This window comes from Suncus etruscus, chromosome 19, assembly GCF_024139225.1.
Source record: "Suncus etruscus isolate mSunEtr1 chromosome 19, mSunEtr1.pri.cur, whole genome shotgun sequence".
In the NCBI taxonomy this organism is placed as follows: Eukaryota; Metazoa; Chordata; class Mammalia; order Eulipotyphla; family Soricidae; genus Suncus; species Suncus etruscus.
In genome coordinates this window covers 27,078,388-27,090,619 of record NC_064866.1, presented here as the reverse complement: position 1 = coordinate 27,090,619, position 12,232 = coordinate 27,078,388, and the positions used below count along the sequence as shown (strand labels likewise).

General features: G+C 46.1%; 1 protein-coding gene across 1 annotated transcript in view; it reads right to left on the bottom strand.

Moving 5' to 3' along the window:
• The window catches only part of EEIG2 (EEIG family member 2), an 81,463-nt gene that overhangs the window by 21,984 nt on the left and 47,247 nt on the right, over positions 1-12,232 (bottom strand). The window lies entirely within an intron of this gene.

Below are 12,232 nucleotides of genomic sequence, written 5' to 3'. Positions count from 1 at the left end.
GAATCAAACACAGGACCTTGTATATTCGAAGCATGTTCTCTATCTACTACTGAACTAGACGTCTGACACCCCCCCCCCATTGTACTCTTGTGTTAAATGATTCAATCTTTGAAACCAGAAATTCTATGGCTAAACCTATATCTCTCTGAACACAATGAAATGCTTTCTGTCTTTGCACATGGCTGACCCTGGTTCTTTACCAGGCAGCACATAGTCTGAGGTATCACTGGGAGAGAACCCAAGCACAGAGCATAAGATGCCCATCCACCTCTCCCACAACATGTGTGACCCAAGACCCTAAAACCAACCAAACAAAAAGCAAACAAAATCAAATCCCAAATTTCTTTTGTACACATTCAAATATATTAAAGTAAAAATAACGCTATTAGGCAAATTGTTTTAAGTATCAGTGGTAGTCAAACCACTCTTCAAAATACCAACCAACCAACCATTAGACCATCTATTTACATGTTTTGCTAAACAGACAGTTGCTGACTGGACCCTTCTCTGCCCTTGCTTGGTTCTGGCTCAGTTTTAAGTTAGCCATGATGAGTACAAGTTGAGACAAGTTACTCTCCACAAAAGTAGTAAGATAATTCAAATGAATCCTGTAATTTCTTTGGAACAAGCCCTTTTTCTCTCACTATTTCTACAGTATTTACCTTGCTTATTTTATCCCAAGAAAATCTATTTCCTCCCTTTCCCAAAGCTGTATTCCACAATAACCCTTTCTACTAATACCCAGAAGTTCAGCTCAAACCTGTTCCTTTGCCTCATTAGTAGATAATTGAGCATCCATTTTCTGTAGCTACCAAAGACTGCTTTTCTCTGATGTTGCCTGAATTTATTTTTTTACTGACAAGTGGTACAAGTTAATCCCATTATGCCACTATTTTTAAAGAAAGTCTATGCAACATGACTAAGTATATGTACTCTTTAATTAACAGCAAAGAAATGTCTTGAGGTTATAATTAATTAACCATATCTCCCTGAAGGCACAATAATAAGTACAATACATTTCAAACACTGCTATTATTTTCAGTTGCCTGCTTTAAGGTTTTAAAATGCACAGTGGTCACATATGAATGCATTCAAGATGAAAATTTTAATTGCTTGCTGGAACACTTTTAAAAATTTAAACTGACATGAGAAGACTGAATAATATAGTCAACATTAGCATTAGAAGGCCTCAATTCCCAAATGTAATTATGTCAAGAATATATGGAACCATAGGTAACATCTACATGGCTTTTATTTGGTGACTTCACTTCCTCTCTCTTTTCAGGATCCATCAGACCAGGAAAAACCCTAAATTGGTTGTGAGCATGGAGAAACCATTATGGTTATTGGATCCTCTCTGTCACATATCTAGTTCATGTTCTTTCCTTTCTCTCTGAAACCACACTACTTCCTTTCACCTGAGCTCCTACCTTGCTTCTTAGTTCATGCAGAAAATAAAAGCAATCAAAAGGAAGCTTAACTTCCACAAGCTCTTACCACGAACCACATCCCCTCATCTCTCTGCATTTGTGCCCATTGACTGATCTAGATCTCTTCCTTACCTCAAGTTCTCAATGTCTTCAGGAGTTTGCCCTCTATTTTGTACTCTAAAATTTCCCTTCTCCACTGGATCTTCCTGAAAGAAGTGAAAAACATATTTTCCCCTACACATTCCTGATGGGAGTTGTCTGTCTCTTTCTCATGCAATGCAATGTTCCCCCCTCAACCTCCCCTCTGTGTTAACTACCTGCTTGTCTTTTATCTACTGAGTTACAGGTGCTGATCCATTTGCTGGCTCCCCATGGTTTTACAGACCCTGCATTAATTGTGCTGAAGACATCTTGGAGACTTAATGTCTGGATCCCGCTCACTTGGAGACTTGAAGTCTGGACCCTACTCACACCTACCCCCAAAACCTCCGGATTCCCCCATATCAAAGCCCATTCCTGTTTCCTCTGTAAAAATAACACAGCCCACCTGAAAACTGTATAAAAACCCCTTGATTTCAGACTTTGGGGTTCGCAACCTCTGCTCTGCTCTGAGCACGTTTCGAACCTCTGATCGATCAGATTAAACTTGGAACTTGCCTGCAATTTGCTGAGCACGTGCCTTTTTCACTATTCTGTGCTGGGCAACTGGGGGGTCGGGTCGTCCGGATTTTTCATTTTTGGCGAGCCACCAGGAGACCCTTACACACCCCACCCGAGCCGGACGAGTGAACAAGGTCTGCTTGGTGAGTTCCCTGGGATCCCTTCTCCCTCCTCCTCCCCTTAGCTCACTCTCTAGTTCCCCGTGTGCTTTGCTCTGGGTTTATCTGTGGGAAGCGCTATTGCAAACAGACCTGATAATCGACTAAGGGGCTTAGTCGTGGAAGTGTGTGACTTTGGAATCCCAGACTGAGGTTCCCACTCGATGCGTATACCGAGTGGCAAAGGAGTTGACGAACTCCAACGCAAAGTCACATCCCTGGCCGCGCGCACCAGGGTGCCTAGGAGGCGATTTAAAGCAACGGGGAAGACGTTCCCTGGTTGCAGGAAGGAGGTCTGTCTGTGTAAAGGTTTGTCTGCGTCGTAGGTTTGCTTTCTGTCGCTATTATTGAATTTGAAACTGTTGTTGGAATATTGGCTTGCGATTTGAGTTGAATATCTGGCAATTCTGATATCGTCATTGTGTTTCTCTATTGTGAGTCCCTTGGGGCTCGTCCTTTGATTGTTGAGCCGAAAAACTTTCTGTTTAAGATCTCTCACTAACTGTATCTAAACTAACGCTACTGAGTCCGACCGCAAAAGTCCCCCGGAGCCAGGTACCCCGTCTTCTCCATAAAAGACGTGGTCCGATAGATAAATCCTGGTGAAGAATAAAGGGTCTCAGTCAAGTCTCTCCAGATAGACTTGCCCTCCAGCAAGACAAACTGAGCTCCGGTTAGGAACACATTGGTTTAAGCAATACACTTCTCCCTCAAGTGGTCGGACATTCTCTTTTTCTATGTCTTCTGTGACTAGTTCTTTCTGTCCTCTTACTTGTAACTGGACTAATCCAGCCTCATATTCTGGTACACTCATCCCAGTTTGTTGTTTTCTCTCTACGGAACACCCTACCCTTGTTTTCGTGTTCCAAATCGGACTCTGTATTGTGTTTTTTTTATTCCTTGTTGGTTGTTACACTGTTAGGTGTGGAAAGAGGGCTTGATATATTGCTGTGTGAAAGAGAGGCTTGGTAACAGCTGTTTGTGCATAAGGCTGGTGAGACCAGGCAGCAATGGGACAGGTACAATCCACACCACTTGCTCTTACACTAGAGCACTGGAAAGAAGTTAATAAAAGGGCAAAAAAAACAGTCTTGGGTTATAAAGAAGAGAAAATGGCAGGCATTTTGCTCTTCTGAATGGCCCTCCTTTGGTGTAGGGTGGCCTAAGGAAGGCTCTTTTCATTTGCCATCGGTACGGAAAGTAAAAAGCGTTATCTACCGCGCCAAACCCGAGGGACACCCAGAACAGGAGTCCTATATTCTTGTTTGGGAAGATTTGTGTGAAAGCCCCCCGGAATGGATGCGCCCCTTTCTGTTTCCAACAGCTCCCGACAGCCTGGTCGCCTTGCCGCCTGACCCTGAGCGCTCTTCCTTACCCCCACCTACTAACCATAGCATTCTTCCCGTAAGAACCCAAGAAGGAGGCGCCCCGGAGGAGATAACGAAGCCAGCCCCTCCCGGCTCACCTCTATGCCCACCACAGTTCCCCAACATTTATCCAGATACAACTGATCTTCTTCTTTTCGAGCCCCCCCCTTACAGGCCCACAGAACGGAGATTCGCCCAGCCTGCATCCACACAACGGGAGGCACCTGTCTCCCCTGCGTCTCCCTCAACTTGCGAAAGTTCAGAGAAGCAGGAAGCAGGTCAGGGGGCGTGGCCGCTTCCCGGGTCTGCAGAGCGGGGAGCGTCTGCCCAACCTGCGTCTCCCTCAACTTGTGAAAGTTCGGAGAAGGGAAGGGCAAACGGGGGGGCGTGGTGGGTCACCCCAGCGCCTGCCTCGATCTGCGGGAATGCAGGAAGTGCAGACCAGGGGACGCTGCGGCTCACCGCAGCGCCTGCATTTGGGAGAGGGGAACCATCCACACTGTCAGCTCCCACTGCCCCTCCCCAGCCACCACCACCACTATTAACCAAGGGGCATGACCGGGCCCCTTGCCTGCCTTCTGTTTTAACAACAGACGGACAGGAATCATACTATCCACCCTCCCCCCCTGACTCAGAGGGAGGGGATGGACGCACAGGACCAGCTGCAGGGACCCGGAGCCAGCTAAGAGGACAAAGCTCTGCCCCTCTTGCAGCATCTATAATGCCACTAAGACCAGTGGTCCCCAACGTTCCTTTGCCCGATGGGCATGGTGGAAATATGCCTACCTTACAGTACTGGCCTTTTCCCTCCTCTGATTTGTACAATTGGAAGCTAAATCATCCTTCTTTTTCAGAGGACCCTACTAAATTAATCAACCTTTTTGACTCCCTAATGAACACTCATCAACCAACCTGGGATGATTGCCAACAACTGATAAAAACCCTCTTTACTACTGAGGAACAAAATAGAATCCTGGCCGCAGCACGGAAAAATGTGATTGGGAATGGTGGTTTAATCACCGACAGGCCTGATGAAATAGATGACATCTTTCCTTTGCGCAGACCTGACTGGGACCCCAACGCTCCTGGAGGTAGGGAACATCTGTCCACTTATCGCCAGACACTCATGAGAGGTCTCCGGGAACTCATGAGAGGTCTCCAGGTTTCCTCTGCTAGGAAACCCACAAATTTAGCCAAGGTAAAAGAAATAATACAAGGGCCAGAGGAGCCACCAGCTGTCTTCCTAGAAAGACTAATGGAGGCATATAGGCGATATACCCCATTTGACCCTGCTTCTGAGGTCCATCAGGCATCAGTAATCATGGCTTTTGTAGGACAGTCAGCAACAGATATTAGAAGGAAGTTACAGCGGCTAGAAAACATACAAGGCAAAAATTTGCAGGATGTGTTAAAAGAGGCAGAAAAGATATATGAGAAAAGAGAAACAAAAGAAGAGAGAGAAGAAAGGTTAGAAAAGGAACGTAGAGAGTGGGAAGAAGAAAGAGAAAAGCGTAAGAAGGAAGAGGAAGAGAAAGAAAGATTAGAGAGAGAGCGGAAGGAAGATCGGAGAGATTACAGGAGAACTAAGCAAATAGCAAGAGCCCTGGCCGTAGCAGTCAGTGCAGAAAGGGCAGACAGGGACCTGGGCCCACGTAAGAACCCGGGATGGGGCTCAGGCCCGCGTCGCGATTTAGGATCATGACGGAAGCCGCGCAAGCTCGAGAAGGACCAGTGTGTTCGATGTGGACAGATAGGGCACTGGGCACGGGAGTGCTCCCAACCCCCGAAACCTCGCTCAACAAAGACCCTAGCAATAGACTCCGAATGAGGGGGTCGGGGCTCCAATCCCCTCCCGGAGCTCAGGGCTAAGTTTAAAGTGGAGGGGACTCCCGTGGATTTTGAGTTAGATTCAGGAGCAGTATATTCAGTCCTGAAGAAACCACTAGGGCCATTGGCAAACAAAATAACTTTAGTACAGGGAGCAAATGGAAGCAAGTACAGACCCTGGACTACTAGTCGTACAATGGATCTGGGGAGAGGAGAAATAAAGCACTCCTTCCTGGTCATTCCAGACTGTCCTTCACCTTTAATGGGTCGAGACCTATTAACTAAATTAAGGGCACAAATTACTTTTGAGGAAACAGGCCCTGAGGTAATTTTTAGGAATCCAAAAGTCCAACCTATTGGAACATCCATTTTAACCATGACTGCTGAAGACGAGTATAGAATATTTGAGGAAGAAATCCATACCTCCAAAACAGATCTGGACTGGTGGTTAGAAATAGCACCAGCAGCATGGGCCGAGACTGCTGGACTAGGGCTGGCAAAACTACAGGCACCAGTAGTGGTGGAATTAAAGGCAACCGCAACCCCTGTAAGAATCAGGCAATACCCCATGAGTCAAGAAGCAAAGCAGGGAATAACTCCCCACATCAGAAAGCTCTATAAGCAAGGAATTCTGGTAAAATGCCAGTCCCAATGGAATACTCCACTCCTCCCTGTCAAGAAACCTAGCTCCGGGGACTATAGACCAGTACAGGACTTGAGGGCAGTTAATGCCCGGGTGGAAGACATTCACCCTACGGTGCCCAACCCCTACAATCTGCTTAGTACCCTCAGTCCAGACAGAATTTGGTACACTGTGTTGGATTTGAAAGACGCCTTCTTCTGCTTACCCTTGCACCCAGCTAGCCAGCCGTTGTTTGCTTTCAAGTGGACAGACACGGAGGCCGGCATCTCAGGCCAGCTGACATGGACACGACTCCCGCAAGGATTTAAAAACTCCCCCACCATTTTTGATGAAGCTTTGCATCAGGACCTAAGTGCTTTTCGCGAACAACACCCACAGGTAACTCTGTTAGAGTATGTCGATGACCTGCTGATCGCTGCCGAAACCGAGGGCAGTTGCAGGCAAGCCACTCTAGATTTGCTACAAGAGCTAGCCCAGCTGGGATACCGGGCCTCTGCCAAGAAGGCCCAATTATGCAGACAGGAGGTAACGTTCCTAGGATATACCCTACGTGATGGCAAACGATGGCTGACGGAGGCTCGGAAAAAAGTAGTTGCCCAAATCCCGCCACCAACAACACGGCGACAGCTGCGTGAGTTCCTGGGAACAGCAGGGTTTTGCCGTTTATGGATTCCGGGTTTTGCCAACCTGGCAGCACCTCTATACCATCTCACAAAGGGAGATGCAGCATTTGAATGGACTCCTGATTGCCAACAAGCCTTCGATGCAATCAAGACGGCCCTGCTGTCCGCCCCAGCGCTGGCTCTACCTGATGTGAGTAAGCCATTCACTTTATTTCTGGAAGAAAGAGGCGGGGTGGCCAGAGGCGTCTTAACCCAAACACTCGGGCCGTGGAAAAGACCGGTTGCCTACTTATCAAAGAAATTGGACACAGTAGCCAGTGGCTGGCCCAAGTGCCTTAGGGCAATTGCAGCCGCGGCCCTTTTGGTAAAAGATGCTGACAAGATCTCCCTTGGGCAAAAGCTAACTATAGTAGCCCCACATGCACTGGAAAGCATCATCCGCCAGCCTCCGGACCGGTGGCTCTCAAACGCAAGAATTACACACTATCAAAGTATTCTGCTAGACAAAGACAGAATTCATATCGGAGTACCCGCCACCTTAAACCCGGCCACTCTGCTGCCTGAAGAAGAAGCAGAGCCGGTACTGCACAAATGCCAAGACATACTGGCTGAGGAAAGCAGTACCAGAAAAGATCTCCAGGACCAGCCGTTAAAGCAGTCAGATGTGATATGGTTTACAGACGGGAGCAGTTTTGTAAAAGGAGGAGAAAGAAGAGCCGGAGCAGCAGTAGTAAGCAATCATAAAGTGGTTTGGGCCCAACGGCTGCCAGATGGAACTTCTGCTCAGCGGGCAGAACTAATTGCATTAACAAAAGCTTTAAAATTAGCAAAGGGGAAGAAAGCCACCATCTACACAGATAGTCGGTATGCTTTTGGAACCGCCCACGTCCATGGCATAATTTATCAAAGACGAGGGCTGCTGACTTCAGCGGGAAAGGACATTAAAAATAAAAAGGAAATACTGGAATTATTATCTGCCCTTCAACTCCCCAAAGAACTGGCCATCGTTCACTGCCCCGGACATCAAAAAGGAAATGGAGCAGTAGCAGCAGGGAACCGAAAAGCAGATGCAGAGGCAAAGGCTGCAGCTGAGGGACTACTGCCCTGCCCCGTCGCAGGACCAAGGCCACTTCAGGAGGAGGCATTAGTATGGGTCAGAGAAGACATCCCTATACCTCCACTCAAGCCGGAGTGGAAAACTACAAAAATTGCTGAACTAGATCCGGAAGAAATAGAAGAGCCTGACCCAGAGGCAAGAAGGTTGTTGCCACTCAAGGAAGTACCTAGACAAGAGAAAACTTCAAGAATTCAAGAGTACCTAAAAACACTCCATCGCCTCACCCACCTAGGGCCCAGGAAAATGTTAGAAATTGCAAGAGACTGGCTGGGGGACACGCGCCCCGAGGAAATAAAAAGACTTGCAGAACAAGTTGTTAAGTTGTGCCAGCCATGTCAGCTGGTAAATGCCTACCCTGGAAGAATCCAAATGGGAAAACGATTAAGAGGAACACGACCTGGACAGCACTGGGAGATTGACTTCACCGAGATCAAGCCCACCAAATATGGACTGAAATACCTATTAGTTTTTGTGGACACTTTTTCCGGCTGGGTAGAAGCCTACCCCTGTAAAAATGAAACTGCACCTATCCAGGGGTCTGCAACCTTTCAGACATAAAGAGCCACTTGGACCCGTTTCCGAAGGAAACTGGGAGCCGCAAAACCATTGCAACATTTAAAACAAATATAACACTGCATATATTGTTTCTTACCTTAATGCTATATACGTCACCAGGTACGGCTGCCTCCATTGGCTCCGCTCCTCAGCTCCGCCTCACTGCTATAGATATAGCGGAGAGAAGCGGAGCTGAGATTAAAGCAGTATTTTTTTTTTATGACATCGGCTCCGGAGCCGCGGCAAGCCTTCAAAAGAGCCGCATGCGGCTCCGGAGCCGCAGGTTGCCGACACCTGACCTATACCAAGCCCTTTAAGGTAATCCCTCAGGAATTTGACTCCTCCACTTGCTATGTTAGAAATTACTCACTAACCATAGATTTAGGGCAAGTACCAACAACAAGGTGCTCTAACATCTCCGAAGTCTCGTTGGACTTGGGATGCCTCCCCCCAGGACAGGTCTGGGTCTGTGGAGGAAATTTGGCTTATCCAGTGTTACCCAGAAATAGCACAGGCATTTGTGCACCTGCCTTCCTGCTACCCAACATTGATGTTCTCCCAGGAACTGAACCAGTCCCTCTTCCCAGCATAGACCTCCTGGGAGGACACCGAACTCGAACTCGTAGGGCTGTAGTATTACTACCCCTGCTGGCTGCGTTAGGTGTGGTCGGAGGATTAGGAATGGGAGCTGCAGGGTTAGGAGTTTCATTGGACCGGTATAATAAGTTATCTGATCGACTGGCCTCAGACATCCGGCAGGTTTACAAGTCTATCCAGGACCTACAAGACCAGCATGACTCACTCGCCCGGGTGGTCCTGCAAAATCGGAGGGGACTAGACTTAATCCTAGCCGAGAAAGGAGGATTGTGTGTAGCTTTACAAGAAGAATGTTGCTTTTATGTTAATAAATCCGGAATAGTACGAGACAGAATAAAGAAACACCAGGAAGAATTAGCAAAGCGAAGGGAGGAACTCTATGATCAACCGTTATGGTCTCTATGGGGAGGAATCCTCCCCTACCTCCTGCCTCTACTTGGTCCACTGCTAAGTGTACTCTTAATAGTTGCAGTAGGACCCTGTATCGTAAACAGAGTTGTAACTTTTATCCGCACTCAAGTGGGGGAAGTTAAGCTAATGGTGCTAAGACAGCAATATCAGGAAGTACCCACAAAACTCTGAGTAACCACTTGCTGCACCTTGAACTTAACCCCTGAAACCAACTCCGCCCCACCTCAGCAGGAAGTAGTTACAGAAGAGACGTCTGCCCAAAATCCCTTCAATGTTCTTGGCTAGCAGTGGTTACTTCGGTTACTTCTGTGTTAATTCTAAGAATAGAATTATTAACAAGAAGGAGTGGGAAATGAAAGAAGTGAAAAACATATTTTCCCCTACACATTCCTGATGGGAGTTGTCTGTCTCTTTCTCATGCAATGCAATGTTCCCCCCTCAACCTCCCCTCTGTGTTAACTACCTGCTTGTCTTTTATCTACTGAGTTACAGGTGCTGATCCATTTGCTGGCTCCCCATGGTTTTACAGACCCTGCATTAATTGTGCTGAAGACATCTTGGAGACTTAATGTCTGGATCCCGCTCACTTGGAGACTTGAAGTCTGGACCCTACTCACACCTACCCCCAAAACCTCCGGATTCCCCCATATCAAAGCCCATTCCTGTTTCCTCTGTAAAAATAACACAGCCCACCTGAAAACTGTATAAAAACCCCTTGATTTCAGACTTTGGGGTTCGCAACCTCTGCTCTGCTCTGAGCACGTTTCGAACCTCTGATCGATCAGATTAAACTTGGAACTTGCCTGCAATTTGCTGAGCACGTGCCTTTTTCACTATTCTGTGCTGGGCAACTGGGGGGTCGGGTCGTCCGGATTTTTCATTCCTATCAGCATGCAAACAAGCTGATTTTCTCCCATCTTATTGAAAATAAGAAAGGAAAACATCATGACACTACTCTCTAGTTCTGGACAGGCTTTTAGCTCTTCCCTTTCCTAAAACTCCTTGAAAGAGTTTATCAACTTTGACTCTCATCTCTCTACCTGAACTCTGATTTGTTTTAATCCCTCATCAACTTTGTTTTTCCTTTCACATCCTTACTTAATCTTCTCCTCATAATAACCCTCCCTTGAAAATTCCAAGATGATGGGGCCGGAGAGATAGCATGTAGGTAAGGCCTTTCATGCAGAAGGACGGTGGTTCAAATCCCGGCATCTCATATGGTCCCCTGTGCCTGCCAGGGGCGATTTCTGAGCATAGAGCTAGGAGTAACCCCTGAGCGCTGCCGGGTGTGACCCAAAAACAAAAATAAACAAACAAAAAAAAATTCCAAGATGATTGAAGGCCACACTTAATGTTTTTCCAAATAAATTTTCCACCTTTCCGTAGGTGTAGTCTTGTAGTTCTCTTCTTCCTTTCATTCAGCACTTTGTTCTAAAGTCATTTATATAAAGATACCTTCAAAGGCCAACCTAAAAAACACTCTTCTTCCTTACTCTTCTCCCTACCCTCACTTGCTCAATTTTTCTTTAGCAGTTATCATTGTATTACATACATATATTTCATTCTTTTTATTTTATTTTTGCTTTGGGGCCCAACCCAGCTGTGCTCATGGCTACTCCTGGTTTTGTACTCAGAGATCACTCCTGATGGATTTGGGGGAACCATACGGGGTGCTGGAAATTATTCAGGCAAGCACCTTATCAGCTGTACCATCTCTCCATCCCCCCTCATAAACATTTCTTGACTCCCCCCCCCCCCCCGCCCCCAGCTCTCCATTTAAATGTGAAACACAAACATGCAAGGGATTTTATTCACTAGGAATCTCCAGCACTAGCATAATTTCTAGAAAAATACCTGGCTCATGTAGAAAGAAAATATTTATTTGCTGAACAACCAGGATGTGAGTCACGGAAGGCATATGCCTTGTATGAGCAAGATCCTGGGTTCAATTCCTGGCACTTTATTGGCTCTTTGAATACCTCAACATATAACCTGGATGGCCTCAAGCATGTTCAAGAATGGCTTCCACAAATGACAAAATGTATGCATATGTATTTAAAAATACTAATAGAACAGCCCACTGGCCATTTCATGGTATTGGAGTATCATTAAACATCAAGCTCAGTTCCCATTAAGAAAACATATTGTGGGGCTAGAAAGATAGCACAGTGGTAGGATTTTGCCTTGCATGCAGTGATCTGGGAAGGACCTGGGTTTGATTTCCTGCATCTCATATGATCCCCTGAGCCTGCCTGAAGTGATTTCTGAGTGCAGAGCCAGGAGTATCCCTGGGTGCAGTAGCTGGGAGTGGCCCAAAAGACCAAAAAAAAAAAAAAAAGATGGGGAATGAAAAAAGAAAACATTAAGAGAAGTCAGTCAGGAGGAAAAGAACAAAAACTGTATGATCTGGCTCATAGGACATAAAGCAAAAAGAAAATAAATGCTATTCAATGAAAACAAACACTCAGACTATGACAATACAACTGTAGTTACCAATCTTGAAGGAATGAAGTAGCAAGAAGGAGCGAAGGGACCAAGGAATATAGGCACTTTGGTGGAGAATGAAGTGCAGCATCTCTATAGTATTGTATGTATTAAATATATTATGTATTATATGTATTATGTATATGTATTAAAGATTTGCATTACCCATTTAAGTTAAAAGCTAAGAGAAAGGTAACAACAGAAATGAAATGAAAAGAATGTATGGCCAATGACAGAGTAGTCTTGAAAATGATGTATTGACTAAACCACCCCAGCTAGAACTATGGTACATGCTGTTTCATTTGGAAAAAAATTCTGATCAGCTACATTCCAGGTCTTGTTAGGACCTGGAAATTTTAC